General features: G+C 44.3%; 2 protein-coding genes across 3 annotated transcripts in view; one reads left to right on the forward strand and one right to left on the reverse strand.

The window, feature by feature from the left end:
* Window positions 1–25,337, reverse strand: part of LOC141947550 (uncharacterized) — a 491,575-nt gene that overhangs the window by 46,389 nt on the left and 419,849 nt on the right. The window lies entirely within an intron of this gene.
* Window positions 4,760–25,337, forward strand: part of FBLN2 (fibulin 2) — a 106,713-nt gene continuing 86,135 nt past the window's right edge. For both annotated transcript variants that reach the window (XM_074879014.1, XM_074879015.1), the window contains exon 1: window positions 4,760–4,919. The gene's annotated coding sequence lies outside the window, so the exon portion shown is untranslated. The remainder of the gene's footprint in view (window positions 4,920–25,337) is intronic.

Consider the following 25,337-nt stretch of genomic DNA (forward strand, 5'->3'; position numbering starts at 1 on the left):
TTCTTGGGAACTTTACATGTGACAAAAATGAAGGTAACAAGCCCTGGAAGAGGGCATGTTGTACCTGTTTCTGTGGCTATGGGGCAATGGAAGAGCTTGCCTTGGCAGAGGATTTGTCTCAATAGCATCTGCAGTCCAAAAGTTCATCAACGAGGTGACGTTTGCTGGCATCAGAGTGCTGATTTCTGGGAGCCGTGCTTTCTGTTGTGTACTTATTGATGGTGAAAAAGTTTGAGAACAAGGCATAGCTTCAAGTCAGTTTCCAAGACGAAGATAATTTTCCTGCTATTTGTCTTGAAGAGCCCTTTGATCTTAGATTTGGGTACATTTCTCAGATACTTGCAGTAAAATGTCAGAATCTGAAAGAATACCTTATCAAATGCTGCTTATAAGTGCTCTTGGTTTGTCAGTACATTCAATTAACAGCAAGTCGTTGTCAGGCACTCTTGCTTCTTGCTCGAAGAATTATGCTTTACTCTTTTTCACATGCATGACTTTAGTTCCTCCAAGGGCACTGAATGTGTACTGAATTTGGCCAAATACCTGCAGGAAAACTGGCTGATGATTAAGAAAGGGTGATGCTGCTTTCTTCCTAAACTGTCCAAGTATGTAATTCTCACACTGCATTTATCCAGCACTGCAGGAATCTTCTCTTGTAAGCTGTTTCTTTAACTTTCCACTGTTAAGAGTTCAACCATGCAGGTCACGGTGAATCTTTTTGAGTCCTGGTGATCAGAAATCTCTGGAACAGTATAAGCTTTTCTCCACTGGGTTCGGAGTAGACATACATAGTAATTGATTTGTTTGGGTTGGGCTAGTCTATCAGTTGTGCAATTTTTCTCTCATTTGAAATGTGTTAGAATATTGACTCTCTGGTATTTCAAAGCAGCAACATCTGCTAAAAGCTTTTCCTATGTGAGCTGTACATTTCTTCTGTTGCTCAACTGCACTCTGCAATAAAAGGCAAGCCGTTGAATGGCCTGACTTTGGCCAAGCAGGCATTGTTTTCTGTTGCTTTGTAACATCCTCACAAATTCTGAAAAACTGTGGTTGAATGAGGACATGTGAGGAAATATTTCAGTCTGAGTCTGCCCACACTTGACAATTGCTCAGCTCTGCTCTGTGGTTACTCAACCAGACTACCACTGCTTTAAAGTGGGAATGCTATAGCCATGTGGAAGAGAGAGTCATGGAAGACATGTGGCAAAAGAATTCCTACAATTTACAGTGGCAGAAAAAAGGGATAGAGGACACTGGTGGTGTGGTTCCCACTGGTCTTCAATTAGGAAATTGTTGCTTAGGAAACACTAAAGACTTTTTTTGTGTTAGCTCTGGAATTCTAAAATGTCACATCTTCTCTCCCCCAGTTTGGGTCCTCTTCTTTGGGGCTTTTATTTGGAAAAGCTCCAGTTACTTCTAAGTGGGTCAAGTTCTCTAGCATTAACTAGACCATGTACAGAGGCTTCTCTATGTGTTCTGGTTTCCCGCCTGTCTCTTGGAAGGAGGCAGTGCTACCCGCCCCCCTTTGGTGCCCAATGCAGAGTGCAGAGTTTCAGAAGTGTTGGAGGTGCAGAAAATGTCTGAATGGAAGTCCAAAAAAACATTTTTCCTCCTTAAATCAGACTTCCAAGGAGCTAGTTTTGCTTTCCAAAGCTAGTCCCTGAGTGGGTATGTGCTAATCGCACCAGTGATGATGGCTGCTCTGTATCTTTCTGTGGATTCACACGACCTGCCTTACCCTTTCAGTCCCCAAACAATGTTTTTTGTCAGTTTTCTTTCATTCAGAGATGATGGATATTTCCACTTAGCCTCACTTCATGAAATCCTGGATGTATTAGTTCTTCAGTGTCACTTGAAGTGAAAGCAAAGTATTTTAAGTGATCTTATGATGTTAAAAAAATTACTCTGTTTCTGAGGCATATTTTTATTCAGACAAATTGAATGAAAGCACTGCCTGAGGACAGGCAACCAGCATAGGACTCCAAGTTTCCATTTAAGTTTAGGACTTCCTGGGTTAATCCAGGTGAGTGGTGGTGTGGTGAGGTGCCACAGAGCTGAGCTGGCAGGTTCTTAACAGCGATTTTGCTCTGCTGTGCTGAGGAGTTTCTGTCATCTACAGTAAGGTCCTCTGGGGCTATGTTGCATTTGTTATTGCTGTTTTACACTGATACATAGAGGGATGAATTGGTTTGTCCTAGTGGCATGTCAGGAGATCACTGGTAGAGTCTGCTGCCCATGTCACAGTTACCCACTCTGACAGTGCCATTGCTCTCCTTCAACTCAGTCCTCAGCTGCTGGACACAAGACTGAGGCCATGCACACGACTCCTCCACACCTCTCCTCTCCTAAAGGTGCACCAACAAACGCTGAGTCTGTGGTCATGTTTCCTCTTGAAGTCCCCCCGTTGCTATATATTCAGCTCTGGGCATAGCAAGGGCATTGAAAACACTATTGTGCAAGCGGTGAGAAGGATTTTTAACTTCTGTCTTTAATGGGTGTGGTTGTCGGGATCTGCTGCCTCTACCTGTGTTGGTTGTGTTGGTGGAGCAAAAATGGTGATAACGGTCACCGGGTGTTTCAGGGAGAGGAAACCTGAAGATCTAACACAGTCAGGGGTGCAGCCTGCACACCGCTCTTAGATCTGAGGAAGGATCTGTGTGCCTGAAAGCTTCTTAAGTATCTTCCATGTCCATCAGTTGGTCTGATGAGAGGTTTTGCCCCTACCTACAGACTTTGCCTTACTGAGGCCATCATGGCTTTAACAACAAAAACTGCTGGAGTGATTTCAGAAGTCTTCTGTAATTCCTGTTTTAGTTTTATCATGGTCCTGGGGTTAACTCCATTGGTGTCTCCTGATCTTCCTCAAACATGTGTGACTCAGACCCCGCGGTGTGGAGCTGGCAGATGTGGGCTCACTCCCAGCTCAGCCACAAACCCACTGCAAAGCCCAGATGAAGTGTTACCACTGGCTCTGCCGCTTCCCATCTGCTCATGGCACAGCTGGGTGACAGCAAGTGGCACTCTTGGGCTGTCACCACAGGATTTAAGGAGACTTTAAACGCTACCTTCAGAGCAGCACTGTTCACGTTGCATCTTCGCAGAAGTAGAGAGGAATCAGAGTCCTCTGCTCTTTCTATGCTTTCTTTTCTCCTTCAGATGAAATTCGAGACTGTGTAAGATCAATTTTGGAGGGTTGATTGTTTCCTCACAAAGTAAATAGCCTTTTTCTCTCTGGCTAAAGTTGCACAATAATTTTGTATAGTTGGTCTAGCCCTGAGGGTGTCCAGCAGTGATCGGCAGCAAACCCCCTCCCCACACACGCTGCAACATCACACAATAAGACAGTCCCACTTTCCCAAGCTTTGGCTGGGTCAGAGACAGGATACCACAGTACTCAGAAATGGAAATTCTTACACTGCTACTTTTCCCTAATTGTACACACATTTTGTCTGTGCAGATTTCAAACTTGCCTGTGAATGGGAGCTGCTGAGAGCCAGAGGCAGCCCCAAAGTTTCTTCAATAATGTTGCATTTTTACTGTCACAGACTGGGCTGAGTGGCGTTTGCTACAAGGAGGAGAGGAGAGTGCAGGAGGAGGAGGGCATGACGAGGAACCTCTCCCCCAGGGTGGCAGTGACAGGAGGTGACCGAGCACTGCAAGAGAGTCACCACCTCTCTCTCACTGCAGCAGCAGATGCTGCTCCATCCCTTGGTTGCTGGGAAAGGCAAAGCCAGCAGGCAGACCACAGATGCTCTGCTACATCCATCGGCCGGTTGCGCAGGCAGCTGCCCACGTTGCCTGCGCTCGGGGCAGGCTGGTGGTGCGGCGCCATTTTGGTGAGGGCTGAAGCCGTGGCCGTGGTGGGACACCGAGTGCCCCGCTCCTGCGGCCCTTCCCACACACGCTTGGGCAGGGCTGTCCTCTGCCACCAGCTTCGGTGGGCAGCAAACAGGACGAGCAGTGAGGCCTGGACGTGCGGGAGGTGTTTGGTCGGTCTCCTTCTCCCGTAACTAAACGCCAGAGAAGATGGAGGTGCTCTGCTGTGTAGGAGCAGCCCAGCTGGGTGTCCCTGTGCTGCCTGCCCCAGGGCTCGTTGCGGAGGTTGGGGGCTGGCCCTACAGCCAGGCTAAGGGCTGGAAACGTGTGCTGAAGGGGCAGAAATGCGAGGGGGGAGCTGGGCCTGGTGCCCCAAAGGGAGGTCGCAGCGCTCCCCATCCGGGGCGAGACAGGCCCCCCCTGACCGGGCCAGGGTGCTGGAGCGAGCCCCCTGCGCTTGCAAGCACCTCTCTGCTGCCTGGCGGGGGGGAAGGACCCTGGGTTATTTTTAAGACCCTCTGAGGGATGTTTTCTCGATGACATAGCGCCGCAGTGACTTCGTTCTTCCCAAGGACTTGTCTCTAATTTATACCAGGATGGGTTTCTATAAACAGGCTCTATTGTCATGTAAATATGACAACTGGACCCTCTCGATGTAAAGATTAGGATCAAAATCACCAAATGTTTCCGTGGCGGCTTTCGGCGAGGTAAGTTTGGGGCCACGTAGATCTCAGCAAGCAGCAGTGGGATGAAAAGAAAATTAAAAGCGCTTCTCAGCACAAGTTTGAAGCCACCTTCGATTGACTGAGTGGGCTTAACCTGGGCAAACCCGGGAGCTGAGGCACCTCTGCCCTGCGGTGGGCGCGGGGCTCGGCGTTCATCCCCCGCTTTTTTTTTTTTTTTTTCCCCTTAAATTGCAAACCCCAGGAAATAGGATGCAGACTTTTCTCCTCCACGTGAGCGTTATAAAACAGCGGCTCTCATTGTTCCAGCACGTCCAGCCCCGCTCCGCGGGCTCTCCGGGGCGGCGGGCACTCGCCTCCCGCCCGGCCCGCGCTGCCGTGGCCGCGGAGCGGAGCGGCGGCACCAGCCCCCGGTGTCAGGTTAGACAAACACCCCGCGCCGCCGGTCAGCCCCGCCGCAGCTTTCCGGCCCCTCCCTCCGGCTCCCGGGGTCCCCTCGCCCCTTCCCCCGCGGAGCGGAGCGGAGCAGCGCGGCGCGGAGCGGGGCGGTAAGTGGAGCGGCGGGGGAGCGCGGGCGCGGAGCCCCGGGCGCGGCTCCCGCTCCGCGGAGCCCAGCGGTAGGTGCCGGTGCCGGTGCCGGTCCCGGGCGGAGCCGGCTGCAGCCCCTCGGTGCAGGGGCCGCGATTCAAAGCCCTTTCCCAGCTACTGGGACAAATATGCAAATATTTCCTTACGCTGTTTCTCTTCTCTTTCTCCTTTTCTGTTTTACTTTTTTGTTGTTGTTCTGAAAGTGGCAAATTGTTGAAGAAGAAAAGTTTCTGTAGATGTTTTAGAGCTGTTGCTTTATTGAAAACAACTCCCTGGGTGGAGGCGAGAGCAGCCTGCGGTTCGGTGGGAGTGTTGGCAAATCAAATGTCATTTGGAGGTGGGGGGAAATCTGGCAAAATTGTTCCATGAACACGTTCTCCAAGTTGTACAGACTTGCTCGCCTCGTGTGAGCTTAACGAAAACCAACGGGAAGTTTGAAAGGAAGAGGAGAAAATACATGGGATAAGTAAGAAAAGTGCTCTCAGCCTGCTTTTGCTGGTGTGCGTGGATTCCTGGAGCGAGCTGCGCCGGGGGCAAGTGCTCGCTGGCTGCCTCCCTGGCACAGTGGAACAGGGGGGCTGCATCGTGGAGATTTTGGGGACTAAGCTTGCGGGATCGGTGGAGAAACGCAGCTCCTGGCAGCAGAATCGCTCACGGCGTGGTCAGGGCTTGAGCGAGAGCCAGCCTGCTCTCTGCCCCCATGCCTCCCCTCACCTTATCTCTTCCTTTTGTCACTCAGGGGCTTGTGCTGGAGCCTGTGGGTCGGCCCAGAGCTGAGCCCCCCACCAGGAGCGAGGCCAGAGGTGGTGGGGTTGGGGACATGGTCTGTGCTCCCTTCAGGAAGGTCCTTTGAGCTTACAGGTGCCACACTGTCATTGAGGTTTTTTCTCTAAGCCTTTGATACTGAGGGAAAAGGTGGTGTTATTATTGCTGAGTTATTTTAGTACTGAGTTTTGGTTCTTTGCATCCATAGGTGATGAGCAGAGGGGTGGTGCTTGAGAGCGTATCTGTTCCTATGATTTTCTAACACACCATCAGCACCTGGATTCTCTCCTTTCCTGCTCCTCCTCATGGGACATTTTTGGTTTAGGCATCCTTGTCCTTTCAGTTGCAGAGGGAGGCTATGGGCACATCCCATAAACATGGCTTTATTTATAACTTGGTTAGACTGTCATTTAACAACAAAAACTACAGCTTATGGTATACAGCTAATAGGTGTAAAAGTATCTGAGAAAGATACAGCTTTCTAGACATAAAACTCTTTTTAATATGAAATACTTTCCCCTAATGGCAGAATGGGGCCTGTAGAGGCCAAAAAAGGGTCTTTTAACAGCTTCTTTTCCCAAATGGAGTCAGCTGGACCTTCAAAATCACTTTGAAGACAGCTACACCAGCATTCATAGGGCTGGTGTTGGTGTAAAAATATCATCCAAAAATCACACCCTTAATTGGCATTACTGTGTTGGCAAACCTTTTCCAGTGCAGCCTCATTCTTCAACAGCCGTATTATTTTAATTGTATCCATGTATTCTGTATCACAGGCAAGGCTCTGAGTAGGATTTATGGAATTCAGTGTGGTGTCTGGAGCTTTACCTTTTTCAGCAAAGACAAGAACTGATGGCAAAGCAGTTGAGGCCTTCAGTCCTGGTAGCTCCTCAGGGATTCCACTTTTGTGGGACTGCTGGTCTGAGCGTGCTGTAGTAAAGCTGCTCTGCAAGCTATACTGGGATAAGTAATAGGTAAACACTAGCCTTGCAGTGCATTTAAATACTAGGAAAAAATGGGTTTTCTTTTAATTCAAATCAGTTTCTGTGATTGGAGAGATCTCTCACTCTTTTCCGTCCATCCATCCGTCCACTTTAACACTGTCTCAGTTGCATTAGGTGATAATGTGGCATGATATACCTCTAAATTTATCTGATCTACTTGAAGCTGGAAGAAGCTGTCTTCATGCAGTTTTGTGCGCTGAGTGGTAGGTAGCCTTTCAGGGGTGATGCGAGTCCCACAGTGTTTGGTGGCATTAAAGGTGACATTCCATGCCTGGCTCAGACATGCAGCATGGGAGAGCAACAACAACCCCCACACCTGAGGGCTGGTTGGGTGAGCGTAGCTGAGGGTCAGTTGCCTCAGAGGAAGAAGCCCGTGAGCACACAGGAGTCTGCCCCGGAGTGCTCATGAGTGTAGCTTTACTCCTGCAGAGGCGCCAGATGAAGCCCACCAGACATCCCAGACTGGCTTTTAGCTCGGGTGGTAGATTGCTATAGAACAGCAGCACAGTGAGAAAATGGCATCTTCTCAACTGCTAGCTCTCTGGTTGGTATTGAGCCCTGTTATTACGCTTTTTTGGAAATATTTTGGTTTGCTGGACAGTTCCTCAACAACAAGAGGGTCAGTGCTGGGGCATTTCCATGCTGCCAGAACCGCTCCAGCCCTGTGGATGTCCATTTCTCTGGATCTGCAGGAGCAGATGGTAGTTACATCCCATCTCCAGGCTGTGACCTGCTTTCACTCCATGTTAAAAACTATGCTTTCTGTGCCTTGTTTGTGTGTGTTGGAGCCTCTAAGGGCTCCTGTGCTCCTCATCATTGTAGTGTCTGGTGTCTGCTCTCAGTTCTCAAAACCCTCATGGAGACTGTTGGGTATGGAGGGTACCTTGGCTGTCTTTCCTTGTCATCCTTGTGCCCTTAGATTTTGCATCCCGTCTAAGCCAAACCAAGCCTACTGCCTACCATGCCTTTCACAGCTGCCTTCTTTCCTTTATTCTGGGAGATGACAAATGTTTACAATCTTGGTCTTCTCTTTCAAGCTGTTCTTTGGAAATTTTTCCATGCCTGGGAGTTTCTTCCCCTAGATTGTGGGTAAGAGGTGGGATTTAACTGCTTCTGGCAAAACCAGAAGTGTCCCTTAAATTATCCAGAGATTTTTGTGGTTGCGGAAAGACTTACAGTGGGCACATGCTTTCTTACAGCTGCCTTCTGGCTTCTCAGCATCAAGCCCTGAAGTAACCAGACTGCTGCTAGCTGGCCTGCCAGTGCTGGGGGCTGCTTGCCTCTTCCATGAGCCTTTGACCTTGGGGCAGCCGTGATGTCAGCTGGCCTCACACTGCCCTGGGAGAGGGCTGTGCCTGCCAGGAGCTCCCCTTCCTCTGTCCCAGGGCTGAATTGTAGTGAGGTGTTTCTTTTCTAAGTTGTATGCAGATCCCTAGTGGCAGAAAGAACCTTGACTCTTAATTATTCTGCCTCTTATCTTCTCTTAGATGTACCAACAGCCCATGCGTTTAGAATAAGGCTCTGATATAGTGATATGGTCTCATGCATTCACTTTTGTTTAGCTTTTCCCCTCATTCTCCTGCATTAGAAATTTGGATTTCCTTCCAGCTCACTGGCATAATATTAACCTTTCTTTTCACTGGAAGTGACATGTTGCCTTTAATAACAGGGGCCTGGATTTAATATCCCAAGAGGTCCTTTTCCGATTCCATGTTCATATAGATCAGGAGCTAAAAGAAAGAGACTTCTGAAAGGGGCTTTCCAAAAAGTGGTTTGTTTTCTCCTGCTTACATTATTGTGGTCTTTTTGTAAGAAATCAAACTGTTGAAACAAACATATATCCCACTTAGATATAAAGAAATTGCAGCTCACTTGTGGCCTGGATCCACTCCTTCTTCTGCTGAATATAATTAGAGCAAGACCAGACCCTGTGAGATACCTTTTCATTCTTGTGTGTTACAAACCTAACATATTATTCATGAAAATGTAACTGTGTTAATTACATCTCCTGGTCTGCTTTAAGAAAGACATACATTCCTGTCTGTCTTGTTTGCTAATGAACTCTGTGGATTGAATCCAAAATCAGGGAGAAGTTTAAGCACTGTCACTGATCCACGCATGCAACTCGCCCTGACTTCGTTGTCCAGATGTGACCTTCAGGCTTCCCGCATAGGGGCGGCTGTGGAAGTAAATGTTTGACCGGGACATGTCACTGACATTTATTGCTGGGTGCACTAGAGCCTGTCGCTTTCATCAGTGTGGTCTCATTTTTATGAATGAAGGCAGGCAACGACTGCCGAGCTGTCCAAACCGGTGCCAGGAATCCAGTATTGTAGAGATGTGGGTGGAGACGGGAGTGTGAGAAGTGCTTCTGTGCCGGCGGTCCCGCCGTGGTACAGCTGCATGCCCAGCCCCAGGCGTGATGGATGGCTGTGCCACTTCTGCCGTCTGGAGGTGGTATGGGCTCAGGGGATCCTGGGGAGAAAAAGTCATGAAGAAGTATGTCACTCACACACTCCTTTTTGTGAAGTGAAGGCTGAACAGGTGTCCCTCCTCACCTCACAGACTCTTTCCTGCCTATTTTGGTAGGAAACTTTTTTTTTATCCTTAGCATGAAACTTCTAGTTCAGTTCTGGTTTTTACTCTTGACTCTGTTCAGTGAACACACCTTGGAGCTCACTGTTTCCTGTATCCACAAAACCTTTTAGTAACTGCTACCCCCTTACACCTGTACATGTATAGTCAAAAAAGGATCTTAACGTGATTTTGTCTAGACTTGTGATGGAGGCAGAGAGAGAAGGCAGTTCTGGGGCATGGATACATGACTTTTTGGAAGTAGAAAATATAACCAGCAAAGATTATATCCCCAACAGAGCTGGCAGAAAGGGGTCTTATGGGTGTTCTTAATCCACCTCACTGCAAAGTCAGCCAGGTTAGCTCAAACCACCTTTGTTTTTGACTTAAATTAGCTGAGTCTGCACTAGCGCAGTGAATGTTCTCTCTGTCCCTCCTGCCAGACATGCGGTGGGGGACTACCAGCCAGCTGCTGGTCCTCAGCCAACTCCTGCTATAGCCACATCCAGGAGAGACTGTCTGTGTGTCCCCCAGACTTTGCTTAAATGGGAGCTGAGCCATTTGTCCAGTGTCAACACAACCACGTTTGTCAGACAGAATCAGCTTAAGATGTGCCCCTTACACTCACATTTAAGCTGTGCTAAATCATTTCAGCTTGGTACCTATCCCCCAGCTCTTAGCTCAGGTCCCATTAACAGTTCTTTCTGGGAAATTTCACAGGTCACTGGTGCTCTGTGGCAGCCATCATGAGTGGGACCAGCTGAAATGTTCAGGTGTCTCTGTGGTTCAGCTATTTTACCTATGGAAGGACAGACCTGTTCTTTTACCTGAGAATTTGTGAACCGTTTAGGATGATACTGGATATGCCTGCATGCACAGAGATTTAGAGGATGCCTATGAGATTTGGATTTCTATTTAAATTAAAAGGCAATTTATTATCTGTGTTTCTGTGACAATCCCGTTTGAAGTGTTCTATAGAAACAGCTTCTAGGACTTTTGCTTTTCTTTACTGTGCACTGGGCTTTGGAGGCCAGGTTACTTATAAAAAAAGCAAAAGAAGATGGAAGCTGGAAAAGTACTGTTTTGCTGGTGTCATGAATCTTTAGATAGGAGAGAGACAGAGTACATTTAAAACTCTGAGGTGTTGTGCAGCCTGAAACCTTTTCACAGGAGAATGCTACTTTAAATACATATCTGGAATGGGAAAAAGAAAATCACTTCTGCAAATGATTATTTTTTTAAGAATTAAAAACAACTGTTTAGAAATGATTAATTATTGTGATGTGTGAGTTCTGTAAAGTTTCATCTATTCACAGTAGTATTTCATATGATTTAAAGTTGTTTGCTCAAGGTTTGCTTTTACCATGTCATTAAATGTCATGGATTTGTTCCAGCTGTCCTCCACAAACGTATCACTTGTGATGGATTTTGCATGGGAGCAGGCTGCCAGATTTTAGTTTTGATACCAAAGCTGGATTTTGTTTTATTTTTAATATAGTTTTGCTTTGCAGAATGTAAGGCTTTTAATCGAGTTGGCAGAGAAGATGCTAGCAACAGTATTGGGCAGAGTTATTGGACCTGGCTGGATTGCACCTTCTGAAACCCCTTGAGACTGGGGGCAAGGGTGGGCATCTGTGCAGATATCTGACCTCTCTGACCACTACTGGACCTTTTCCCCTGGTATTGGCTGTGCATGGTCACTGCCTCCCATGGCTGTCACTGCCTCCTGGCAGGAGGTAGCAGTCCTCCTAGCTGCTGGCTGCATAGTTCGCATCAGCACTTCCTAATTTGCTTTAGGCAAAATCAAGTGGATTATCTCAAGCCACTAATTAGACTATTGAAGATAATCCTGCTGGCTTTTGGGTTTGTCTCTTTCCTTCCTGCTGTGAATTAGGGAGGACTGTGAGAAGCTGCTCGACCAGCCACATCTGAAGGGAGCTGGGCTGTTGCTGGGTGTAAGAACAGGCAGCTGGAGGTCTCCTCACCAGCACTGCTGCAGCTGAGAGCAGGGATAGTCACCACAGACTCACTGACAGCCTAATGAAGTCACTATGGAAGGAGAACGTCTTCCTTACTAAGCCTCTGAGGCTCACCTAGTGGCTCTACCAGGCCTGTTGAGGCTTATTTTTTACTTATTCAATTTTCATAACCAGAACACTTACCTTTGGTAGCATGTCATGTTTTCCTATTCTGAACTAATGAGCCTCATGCATGGAGCTCTGTCATATAATCAATATAACAAACCATCTGATGATCTTGAAAGGCTGGGTATGCTTAATGTATAGAACTTGGATGGCCACTTGGAAATTATATAATCTAATACTGTACAAAGAGCATCGATTTGGGGAATTACTCCTCAGTTGCAAAGTAAATGGAGCTGCTCAGTAAGAGGAACTGCAGTATGCTCTGAAACATTACTTTGCCTTTAGAGCAAAACCAAAAATGCAGTCTGCTTTCTGACATGCGGTTTGGTTCCTGGCATGACTGCTTGGATATCCAGAAGGATATGTCCTGTGGAAAGGACAGAAAGGTAATAATTTGTGGCCTTTTCTAAAATGAAGACATTAATAGCAAGAGCACATGATAAGCAATCTCTCTTTGGGGTTTTTTTTAAGATTTTTTTTCATTCTTCTCAGTGTTAACATAATATACTATACCCTGGGGTGTTGCAAGCGTCTGAATATTTAGGATGAGTAAAAGAACAAGAACATGTAATAGTGTCTCTTCAGCCTGGGCAAACAGGTTAACTTGAGTGTGTCACTTTTATTCCTACATTTAAATAGAATGAACTAAGATGCTAGTAATCAAAAAGGAAACTCACTGGTATATACTTATATTTACTAAAATGTCTCCTCTATAAAGAGTGAAGGAATAAATTGGCAATTTATGATGTTTAGCATGAAGATGAAGCCTATCTCTACACTAGACAGTTGCATGTATTTAATTCTAATTCTTGGTTACATTTCTATAGTTGGTGGTTACTTGCCTCTGAGACTAGAAATAGCATTTTGTGGCATGCTTGTGCAGTGCTGGGCACTGTGGGACTCTTAACATGCAACTAAGGTTCCATGTGCTGCCATGATTGTGATACGTCTTTGCACTGGAAAAAAAAAAAACTAAAATAGATAGTGAAGTGTGTCAAGCAAGCATGTGGGGTTTTAAATAAAATAGTCTCCAGTGGGTTTAAAATGAAATGTTTCCATTTCTTTTTAAGCCTGCTTTTCTAAAACTCCTTTAAAGAGGCTAAATAACATCTGCCATCAGTAACATCCTTGTGTTTGGGCCCTAGCCCTGGGAGTGCAAAGCACATGACGTTCATATTAGTCCCTAGGAAAGGGTGAAGAGCGAGGTGTTCCCAGGCAAGCACTTGGGCAGGAGCAGAGCTCAGGATTTGTGTAGTAATGCTACTAACAACTTCTAGTTGTTTTTCAATGGCATTTTTTCCTGATGGGTAAATTAAGTAGGTCTCGCTTCCTCATTAAAAGAAAAGCTAAGCTAAGTTAAAGAAGAAAAATGCCTTTCTGCGACTCACGTCCTGTTTTCCTCCTCATTCAATCAGCACAGATTTTAAGTTGCAGAGTGAGTGTTGTCCATCTGACCTACCTCCCCTCCCCTCCTTAATGACACTGATATTAGAACTATGGGAAAACTTAGACTGTTGGCAAAATGGGTGGAAAATCAAATGTTTAATGTTTTGCTTGAACATTTTGTGGTTTCTCCTGAAATTCTTTGTCTGAAACAAAGGATGTTCTTTGTTCTTTTTGGGGGGGTTGCTTTTTATTTGAAAAAATATGCAATGTCATTGTGGATTAGAGAAGTTTCTACAGAAGTGGCATAAATTCTTACAAAATCTTTTTTTTTTTTAACCTGGAAAAAAAGGAGGACAGTTAGAAACTGCAAAAAATTGTCGGTTTTGATGGTGAAAAATGGTTTGTTGGCAAATTCTTACAAGCACATTCAGAATCAAAATGTCAGTGATTTGGAAAAATCTTGGAGTAATTTCACATGACCCCCTCTTGGAAGCTTCTAGGTTTTGCATTCTTTGCTCCAGCGCAGTTCCCACTGAAGAAATACTTCAAAAAACAAGATTATGGAGTCTTTTAAAAATGTCATTCCTTGCTTTTTGGGTACCGCACTGAGTTGTGTTTATATATCTTATCCTGATTTATATGATCAGAATTAAGCATTCATGGATTTGTTTGGAGTCTGGAAAAGATATGAGCTGAACCACAAGATAGGCAGTGGCTGCCCTGCTGAACTCACAGGCTGTGAATGCCCAGGCTCTTCCAGCTGGATGCTGGGCTGCTATAGCGGTGTGCTGCCCTCTCTTCCAGGCATCCCAGAGTTACCTGTCCCCTGGCTGTGCAGCACTTCGAGCGCTCCCTGGCCCTCCTCACCGTTTATGGGCCTGAGGAGCAGCAGTGGGCACAGAGGATGGGCTGGAGGCAGTGGTCGGTTCCCTCTGCAGAGCTGCAGCTGGCAAGGGGGGTGTCTGCAACCTGGGGAGCAGAAAAAAAAGCAAAGCCCTAGGAGCAAGCAGTGAGGGGAGGTGGTGGAGCACCACACTTGGCACGCTCAGCACCTGCACAGTGCCCAGTACAGGGCCTCTGAGCTCTAAGGGACTGTCTGAAGCAAAAAAAAATGGTGGTTTTGTGATGATGTGGGTGAAAGGACCTTCTAGTCACGTATCTTCTACTCTTTCAGCCAGACTGGCTTTGACTGTGATGCTGGCTTGCACTGTTAAGTAGCTGCTAGTTGTCACTGGAAGAGTATTCCTTTGTTATTTCAGAATTACTGAGACACTTAATTGGCTGTTCATTAACTGCCTTAGAGAAAAATAAGATCTGATTAATCATCATTTCAGCAAATTATAGCCTGCTCTACAGGCTAATGAAATTAAGCAGTGAAGAGCTGGCTTCCTGCAGTTAGCGATGACCTGCCCTAGCTGTGCAGCCCTCACTGCCTGGTCCTGACCTGGAGGGCTTGAGGTGTGCAGAAATCAGAGGGGTCACCAACATGAATTGGGAACGGGGAGCGTAGACTCCCATGTTAATGGGGTGAGGACCATGGAGCGCTGCCCGGGGCACGATGGAGATGATGCCTGTGCCTGGCAGAGGTACAAGTTGACATAAATGCAGCCAGCCAGCAAGAGACACATTTGTTGGCCATAATTCTTAACCTTGGAGATCACTTTACTTTTTGTAAGCAATCATTCTTATAACTGGTCAAGATCAAATTTCTGAGCTGAGATCTTGAATTCATCATTGAAGAATGTATATTTTTCCCTGAAATACTGCTATATAGTACATTATTCCAAGTTTTACCTTACACACATGCTGATTTGAAACATAACTGGTTTTAGTAAATTATGCAACGGAAGATGTGACTAGTACCTTTGCTTTGAAACAAAGATCTAGAGTTTGAAGAAAGGAAAACTCTGCGGGTACGTAATACAATTGTTAGAAATCCCACACAAGGTATTTGCAGGTGTTACTCACAAGGCCAAGAATTTAAAAAGCAGGTTCCTTGCATGAAATTGCTTTGCCGCCTTCTGGCCAAGAGTTAAAGCTCCCCCAAAGCTTTTCTGTTTTCTGCCATCTTTGTGTCTTACATCCTTCTTTTTCCAAGATTCCTGACTGTTGCTCCCCTTCAGTCTCTTTCAGGAGCCCTTTCTTAGCTGTTTAAAAGCAGCTATAGCTGCTCTCCCCCCATCTGCCTAGGATTAGCAGAGAGAAGTATAGAAGCCTTCCATTTCTTTGGCAAGTGGGGCTCCTTCAGCCTCCCTGTGTAACTCAATTTAGCAGTGTTTGAGACATTGACATTGTTGACATTGGGATTCCGTGGAATTTGCTTTCAAGAAGGTTGGGGAATAGCACAACCGTTGACAATTTGCACTTTACCTTTTTCAAGACCTAAACATTCAGGAAAAGCCTACACCAGATTGGTGCTAGTTGTTAATCACCTGGGTTTTAGTGCGTGGCACTTAGGACCTGGTAGTGTGGTTGGGGCTGCACAAACAGGAGTGACAGGACTTGAGGACTGCTCAACCCCTTCTCTGTGCCTTCAACGTTGTGTGTGTGTTTGGCAGCTTCACAATTGGTTTAACTCTTCCCTGTGCAGAATTTGGGAAGAAGAGGCATTTCCTTCTTCTCTGAAGTGTAGTCTTCATTAAGCATGATGATGATTGCAAATACAAACCAGAAATAGATCAATAGAAGACTATGGACAGAAGAATTAATTGAAGAAAGTTCAGAGGCTGCAATTCTTTTTTTTTTTTGGTAGAAAGGTTTCTTCTCTTAGCAGAAGAAACTGAGATTGTTTCTCACTTAGCTGATGGCAACACTGGAGAGGAATGGATAGGACTCTTGCTGCCCAACCCACGTAACACCTTCATTGCCAAAGATCCCAGACCGGGTGCCCAGGCTTTGCTGGGTCTCAAGGGGCCTCACAGGGCCTTACCAGAGCTACCTCAGTGGAGAGCCTTGGTATTGGCCACGGGGATGGTGGTGGCCCTGAGCAAGGAGGGCTGGCCCCCTTGGGTGTGGGGGCTACGGTCCCTTCTGTGCTGGGCACCCAGGGAAGGCGGGACAAGGGCCTCAGTGGCCCAGTGAATCCCCCATCGCAGGGTCTGGTAAGTGGGAATGAGTTGTTTAACAGCCCCATTTGAGTGGAGGAGGAAGCCCCAGTGCTGCCCTGGCTGTACCTGGGTCAGGCGGCCCTAGGCACAGCTTTGAAATGTGAAGCAGCTTCCTTAGGCATTGCGGGGGGTAAAAAGTGAATTAACCATATCATAGGCACATGGTACTTCCCTGCTCAGATTACACTACAAAATCTGGGCAGTTCTTAAGATAGAGCTGGAAAAGGGGATTTGGGAGTGTGAGCAGCACTTGGAGCAGAGCACAGCTGACATGGCTGGGAACAAAAGGTGATAGGAAAACTCACTGCATCTACATTGCTGCACATCCACAGGTCAGCAGAAATCCTTCCTAACTGGACATTTGTTGCAAATTTACAGGGAGAAGTGTAAAATAACTTTGCTTGAGTGCTGGCTTTGCTTTGTGCCTTGTGTTCTGCTAGTTGCAAAGATTGTATCTGGCTGTGTTTCTCTTTGATTTTGTACTTTGTTTTCCAGATTTACTTTCTAACTGTTCATCAGACTCTAAAGCTCTTGTTAAATATCTTCTGTTAGATGCAGTTTAAAGACTTAAGTAGATAGGGGCAGATTTGCTTTGTTAGTTAAGACTGCTAAAGCTGTGTCTACTCTGCTCGTGGACAAAGCTTTTTGCAGTACGGATTTTTTTTTTTTTTGCAAAATACTCCATAAGCAACACATGTGTTTGTGCTATTAGTCAGATCTTCACGGACTTTTTTTCTACCTTCTCCTCAGAAGTGAGCTTCTTACAAAAACAATTATTTTTACTGCCGCTTCTGGCCTTTTGACTGGGAATTCAGAGAGCATTTTACCTCACATACTGAAGCGAAAGTTAGGTTTGCTTTTGTTAATGTAAGTCAAGAAGTAGCAATGATTCAGTGTGACAGGCTGAATGTGAGCCATATGAGCCGAGCTGCGCAAGCATAAAGGATGATTGTGCTGCAAAATATCTCCAAGTAATTTAGATTTTGACACACTTACCACTTCTCAAATTGCGTTTCCCCCTCCCCGCCACTCCTGCCCTTCCCCCACCATCCAGGATCTGATGTGATGGAAAAATATATGCATTGTCTCTGGGAGTAGTAATGGTTGGGCTAAAAATGCTTTGCTTCTACGATTTTTATTATAGCAATGCGAGAGCTTCACAAAGAGATTATAATAATTGTATACGCTTACATACGTAGTCTTAAATAACAACTTTATGGGCTTAAATAGCTAACTTTTCAGATGATAATTCTTATCACTTAGAGCATGTAAATGTCATCTACGTATCCATTTCACTAACGGGTTATGAAACGCACCGGTATATAGCAGTTTTCTGATTTAAGATGTGTAACTTTTGCATGGAGCCGCTGGAGCACAGCTCACACGCAGCTCCCGGCGCGTGTGACAAGAGTTGCATGTTAGGGAGGACTGCTTGTCCCCAGGAAGCCCAGAGAACCGGGCAGAGTGCCACTTGAGTCCCACTCTTGGATGGAGGATTTTATAGTGCCATTTTTTTCCAATTAAGCACTATTGATTTATTTTGTGCATGGTTTATTTTTTTGTTGTAGACTTCTTTCCTTTTTTTTAATCTGTGGTTTCTCTGTATGAATGGCAAATGAAGGCTATTTTAATGTTGACTCAAATGATACATACTCATAGTGGGATTTTTATGTCCAGCCTTTTTATTGATTAAACATCTGCATGTCTTAGCATTTGGATGCAGAAACGAATAGCAAATGGCAGTTCATTTCTGGCTAGGGTTTCTTACCAATAAGTTAAAGGCAGGGCGGGGAGGTTTGTGTGTATGTGTATGTGAGTATAATGTATTAGGGTAACATCTATAAAATAAGGCATATTTTAATGGCTCTTAAGAGAACAGAATTCAATCTTCAAGTTTATGAAGTATATCATGCAGATACAACAGACACATACCAGGGTAAATAAGAACAGAATTTGGTTTTTTAGTGAATCTGTTCTAACCCATTGGCCCAGTCCAAGCCTCCCCCTGAAGTTATTAGAAAGGACCCTGCTGACACTGATGGAAGTGGGGATAAAGCCAGCCATTAAGATGGTCTCGATTGTGACACGCCTTTGCTGTTTAATGTTGAATGTGAAGTTTTTAAAGAAGCAAACCAAAAATAATACATTGGATACTATTTTTAAGGCAAAATCCCAGAAAAATGTCTGTCATCAGGTTCCAAACGACTCCTTCCTTCACTTTAACAATGAGTTATCCATTATATGGTCTTAATTTATGGAATGTTAAACAGTTTCTGGCATTACTGTGCCCCTGCAGGAAGAACAGATGGTACTTTTGAATGAGTTTTGCTATGGGATAAAATGTTCCAGGTCTTCAACAGATCATATCCATCTGTAAGAAGGGAATAGCATTTGTGTAAAATAAACAGGGTAGAGTCGAACAACTTGAAATCCTCTGCTACAGTGCCTGTAGGCTGAGGTGGTAGTATGCATTGGAAGGTAACGTGGGAAGCTATCGCTTAACATTATTTTAAAGGTAAACAGTTACTTTGGTTAAACATCCCAAATGGGAAATCTTATATATCAGGACTCGGAAGGCAGTGGTCAGTATATAACATAGTCAGTATATACTGACAGTAGTCTGTGTATACCAAGAGTATGTTACATTTATAATCAGATAGATTGGCTATGTCTTCGTCTTGTCTCCATGCAATAAAGTTCTGTCTTGTTTGATTTATAGAGCTTTGGCTCTGTGAGAATAGTGTGGAAGCAATGAAGACTCAGATCCTGACAGTCCTTATCATGGCAATGTATCGTGTAGCCAACCCCCTACAGAACTGAGCAGAACATCTCCATCGTGATGCACATCTTGCACCCTCCGTAAAAGTTAGTCTTACAAGTCAAACAGAGGATTGCCAGAACTGTGAGAAGTTGCACCACTTTCCTTCTCCATTCTTCTAAATGACCAGGAACTGCTAGGATGATGGAATCGGTCATTTTTCAGAGCTCTGCTGTGATTCTGCCAGTTGGCCTCTCGGGGAATGATTGCTTTCTCCTCACTGGCCTCTGCACTTTTATGTTCCACATCTGGTGAAGGAATATCCCCTTCAGTTTATAGAACTGTAAGCAAGACAGATAAATTTTGTTCATACTCCCTGTAGAGTTATTTGCAAATTGAAAAATTACAGGCTCTTCAGCTTTATCTACCTGAAAATAAGGTAATTAATCATGTAAGGTCTCCGTATGGTGCATAAAGACAAGCTCACATCTAGGGGGCAATCCATCCATCATAAACAGATTATCAGTGATATTAGTTGCCCTCTGAAGTTTTACCCACCTCTCCACTGACCATAGAGGTAGCTTCATCAGTGAAGTAACTTCTACAAAACTGAAGTTAAATTGAACCTGTGATCTGTAGAGAACTTAAATTCATAGTTCCCTTTGTTCTATTCTTGTTCTTTGTGCTTTGAATACCCAAGATCACTGTATCAGCAACTTCCTTTTAGAATTGATTCTGCAAAGTTGTAGTACCTTTATATTATTGGAAATCTAGGGAAAATCTTTCCTCTCCCAGCCTCCGAAATCAGTCAGCTGGGTGTGAACGTCTGACTGGGCTGCCAAAGTGTTTAAAATCCTTCTGGGGTGAGGCAAGGTCGTGCCACAGGAAGGCTCTCTGCAGGTGCCTCTTTCTGCCGGACGGCTGCACGTTAGCCTGGCCTTGGAGGCTGCATTCATGGAAGCACTAATGGAGGAATTTGAGAGAAGACTGGAAAGCTGAAATACCTCTCAGTTCACCTTCTTTACTTTCCTTGGTCTTTGGGATTTGTTTGGGTTTTGTTCTTTGAGTTGTGGGGTTTTTTATACCAAATGTTCTGTGATTTTGGGAGACCTTATTTTATCTTTTGCATATTAGTAACTTTGTCATCTTAATTTTTCTTGCCAGTCATGTGCTGGACTGTGAATAACTAGTGTGGAGGGAGGGAGTATCAGCTCATTCTTCTTCCGTTGTATTAATGATTTCTTTCCCCTTGCATAAATCATCTTTACAGTTGCAGGATTTGTTCAGCTGGAATATAAAATGGCTTCCTCCCCTTCCAGGAGAAAATTGACCAAACATATATATGTATTTTAACGTACCAAGACCAAACAAATTGTGCGCACTAGTCAATACTACCTTTGTGGAGTATTGTTCATTGTAATGAAAATCAGATTCAATTTACTGTTTGGTTAGTGTGTTCAACAAAAACATGATGTTGTGAAAGGGAAAGAAGTATGCTTATTTAAATTATATGCACCTCTGTAAGGTAACATATAAAAATATTCAATCAGCCTTTTATGTTAGCGGGAGTGCCTGCATGTACATAATTTCATGCAAAAATAGTGCTCTCAACAGTTGATTGCTCTGGATTCTCTCTCCAACATTGGAGGAATACCTGGGTGTGGCCTGACATGAAAAGCAAAGTTTACATCAGTGTTTTCATTTCCCAGAAATTTTATAAGAGAATATGGGGCTAGCTTACTTTTCAGTATATTTGGAAGGAGCTGCCTTTTTCTTATAAATGTTGGAGAAGTCTGGTAGGTTTCTTCAGTAGTGGCACCTGTTCTCTTCTGGGCAGCACTTAAATTTCCTTTTTGTTAGATATCTTAAAAACATAGTATGTTCCCCATTAGAACAAAGCCAAATTTTGTAGTATCAGTGGTTCTGGATTGTCAAGATTTCTAATTTTGAATGTTCTGCCTTTAGTTGCAAGTTATCATGGTTTTACTTATATTTGTTGATGATCAGTAACTTAAAATATCCAGGAGTATGGGTTGCGTATTTACACAGCAGATCATACTAGTTTCCTGTGGTAATTGAAAATGTAATGTATAACTTACAAAGTAAACAAGACTTGCTCTTCTAGTGTCGTTCTGGTTTGTAGAGTAAATATGGTACAGAACCACAAATCATTATGAACACAAGAACTTCATACATGCATCTGAGGGAAGAAGTCATCTAAATGTATTTAGACATACAGCAAACTATCTGTGGTGATCGCTGAGTATGTCAGTTTGAGATTCTGTACAGTATACAGAAAAAAAACAGTGATCCTATCTCCAAGAAATTATCCTCCAAATTAAGGCTATACCTTGGACAATTTGGGTCTGGTCCAAAGCTACTGAAATCAATGGAAGGAGTTCAGGATCCAGGGTCCGCATGTGCAGCAGACAAAAAGGTTGTGCACCTTCCTTAGAGAGCAAAAGCATGCCAGGGGAGTACAAAAAATATGTGTATTTGTATGTTTCTATATCTGTTTATGTTGAAACCTTTCAGCAAGAATTAATATGAGATATTTTGGTTTTATGAGTTTCAAAGTACCAGTCAGTGCTTTCATTTTATGACAGCCTCTAAATAGCTTTAAATCTCTTTCAGGTTGGTTATAAATAAATTTGCCTCCCAGAAGAGAACAGGTCTTATCACTGAAGAAACGAACCAGACTTTCTCCAACATCTAGTACAATGCCTCCTCTGAAATGCTTCTCTAGATTTTAATCTTCAGTAAACGAGGTAGCATTACTGGCCTTGGCATCTCTTGAAGGGTAGAGAGGGCTCAGAGCACTATCCATCCAGGCCCTCTCTGGCAGAGTACTGAATCTCGGTGTCTGTAGGAGCTAGATGTCTTCCTGGTCAGCATCAAGCTTAGTTCATACAGTTGTGTGACAGAGCAGATATAATAAAAGATCCCAGGCAGTGTGTGTGTTCTGGGTGTGTGGGATCCTGACCTGCTTGTCCCATCACCTTTAGGACTTGCTGACCACAGAGGAGCAAAACCTTCCTCAGCCTCATGCCCAGCCAGTGAAGCACAGGATAGTTTACTTTCCAAAAATGGGAGTCACACAGCAACTCCTAACTTCTCTTACACAACTCTTCGCAATCTTTGAGGATCAGTGAAGAATAAGCACAGGGTGGAAGATGGGAGGTATTGCAAGTGTAACTTCTATTAGTTACATCTGGCATTATTGTTGTCTCTGAATGATAGGCTCTGAGATGAAATAGCAGCGGAGGCATCTTTTTGCATTTTGGTATCCAACAAACCAAATTAATTCCATTATCTTTTATGGAAAGTTTGTGCAGGAACAGTTTTGATTGATGGATTACATCTGCGGCTGCTGACTGATTAGCAGCATGATAGATGTAGCTTCATTTACAGGGATTTGCTTTCATTCATGAGGAAAAATTGAAGGCTTCTTTCCAGCACATTTTTTGCATTAAAACTTTTCAAAGTGCTCAACAAATGGTAGGCTTTGATTTCCATTTGTTTAATGCCTGTGGTAATTAACATTTCTGTGAGAACATTTTAACCAAATGTTCTAGTTTTTCATCCATTAAAATAATAATAATTTTTTGCTTTAGCTAAAGAATTTAATTGGTATATATAATAACCCTGATATGGGATTTCTTTTGTCACCATATGAGAGGAAACTCTTCCTGAGGAATGATAATTGCTTTTTCTGGACTTCATTAATTTATAATTGGCAATATGCCTCATGGTACATCCAGTCCACTTACTACAGATATGCTCTGTCTGCAGTCCATTGTCTCATGGTGTGGGTGGAGTGAGGGCATATATGTGAGTGCTGAAATAAATCCGAGCTCCTTTCCTTCATACCAAAGAATATCTGGGCAGCTACTCAACCACATTAATTAGCTGAATGTTTTTCAACGCAAAATTACAAGGCTGGATCCTTAACCCAGCCTGTCTTTTTGGAGTTTATTTCTAAACCCCTATCTCCTCCTTCATGGCTTATAGAAAACCACAGAAGTGGGAAATCAAGAAACGGGGCTGAGTGGTGGCAAAGCAAAGGAGATGACTGTTTTGTGATACAGGTACCAGTTTCTGTTGGGAGATGCAGCCAACCATGTATTTTTTACACTTCCATTTCATCCTGTATCCGTGTTTCTCTCATGCAGGTTCAGGCACAGCCTGGCCTCTGGTAGTAGAGGTCATATGTAACCTGTCCTGCAGTGAAGCTCCAAGATTTTGGTGCATGCCAGGCTTACTCCAGATAAGCCTTATAAGTAGAAGTAGCAGTCAGGACAGTTGTTTCTCTTGCACTGCTTATTCTTGTCCCTTCCTTTGAACAGGAAGTTTCTCTGTTCAGATTACAGCACCGCAAACTCTCAGGATCGCTGTCAAGGGCAGAACTAGCAAATCTGGGATGATTTCATCAGTAATAACGCGCTCAGGGCTACATAGAGGGCTGAAAATTTTATAAATGAAAAATTCTGAGAACACTTAGTGTAAGGAAGAAAATGAAATCCCAGTGACTCGAGACAGAGATATCTCCTCAAAGCGTGAGGTGGAGATGAAGACGACAGCAATGATGCCTCCAAAACCTGAAAAGGATCACAAGCTGTGGTGTGCTTGCAATGGATAAATTTGAGCTAGCATTTTATCCACCAGTCATAATAAACTAAGGAGTCTTCCTTCTCCATTTTTTCCCCCCACCCTTTGTTCAGAAGAATAGGGCAGAGAATGCCCTCTCTGTATGGAACAAAGACTGCGATGGCCTTGTGTGCTGTCGCTAAGTGTTATTTATTTAAGAGCCAGAGCACAGGCAGGACAGTGGGTGTGCAAAAGTTCACCTACAGTCATGTGAGTCTCAGCTAGGTGCGTTCTGCAGCTGGGAGAGCGGAAGATGTATTTTCTCAGCTGTGGAGCAGAGTACAGCTAATGAAAGGAGTTGGTTTGTTGCTACAGTTGGTTGCTGAGAGCACATTTACTCTCTTGAGGGACAGATTTGGATCCTGTTGAGTCATAAAGGAAAAGAGCTTGATCTTAGGTCCTTCTGGGGATTTTGCTACATTGTGAAAAATCATTGTGCCTTTTGAGGGGAACATGTCAAGATTCACAGTCTACTCCTAAAGAAATCCTGATTGTAGACAGCAACTGTATGTGTTGTGGATCAAAAGAGATACGTTAACAGAGCTCTGTATAAAAGTTGTGGAGAACTGTGAACCAAATTAGTAAGAGACTATAAAACATTCATTGTACACTACATGTTATTTTCACCTCATCAGGAGACAGAATTTCATTATTAATCATGAAAATGACGAGGCCAGGACACATTTACTGAAAAATTATTTACTACAAACCTACTGTATTGACATTTTGTTTTGACACTCATTTGGAATTAATTGGCAGACTAAAGCAAACCCTTCCAAGTTACTCTGGAGAGTCTCAAATCGAATTCTTCAATTCTGAGGTTGAAATTCAGGTGATGGAAGAACTGCCACTTCTCTGGCTCGTGAGTAGTTTTGCCTCACAGGTAGACTGTGGAAAACTGTTGCAGTTCCCTTCAGTCTTCCCTCAGTGAAAACAGTTAATTATTTCCAAATTGGCACATGGCAGTGCACAGGGCAGGAAAGGCCACTTGCTAAGCTGTCAGTTAAATAGTAGGCTTTCTTTTGCCTAATTTGTATTTTAGTGTGGGGGTGGGGGAATTTTCATTTTCAACTGTTCCAAAAGGGCTGCCTGATAGAGGTAGATAGTACCCAGATGTGCTTCTCTTTAATGCCCAGATGCTCCAACCAATATGTTTCCTAACAAAAGGAGATCTGTATTACTGACTGTCGCTGCTTAGGGCAGTGAGGTTCAAAGTGCTGGCAGGACTCGTGCGTAATAGAAGACTGGATTAAGAAAACAAACAAACTCAAAGCTTAAATCTGTGGCTTACAGAAAGTTCTAAGTAGCATCATAGTCATTTCATGGAGGAAAGAAGAAATGGGGAGAGGGGATTGCAGAGGGAGTGGAAATGAGATTTTGCATGCCACTGTCCTTGAGGTTTGCAGCTGGTTTTTGCCTTTGAGAGAGTCAACAGCAGCCCTGCAAATATGTGAGCTCTGTAAAACACTGGGGATGGGCAGAGGACTGGAGTATCCTGGAGGAAGATTAGGAAAAGAAGGGAGAAGAGAGAAATGTAATCCAGGATCTTGAAAGCATGCTTTTTGAGGAGCATGGTTATGAGACTGTACAGGGTATGTTCTGCTTGAGTGAGTTACGGTTTCTTACCAAAAAGTATCTAAATAATGGGGAGCATCCTGGAAACTAGGGATTTGTTTCTTCCTGAGAGGAAGGAAGGAGTGGAGCTCTTTAAGTAAATCAGAAAAAATTCTTTCCTTCACTTATCAGAACAGCTACCAGTATTGACAATATTCACCCAGAGCATTGAGCTGGTGCTGGAGACAGCACCTGCGGCAGGGCCATCACTGGAGCTGTGCTACCACATCTCCTGAGGCTTTCTGCATATG

The sequence above is a fragment of the Strix uralensis genome, chromosome 10 (assembly GCF_047716275.1).
Source record: "Strix uralensis isolate ZFMK-TIS-50842 chromosome 10, bStrUra1, whole genome shotgun sequence".
Classification (NCBI taxonomy): domain Eukaryota; kingdom Metazoa; phylum Chordata; class Aves; order Strigiformes; family Strigidae; genus Strix; species Strix uralensis.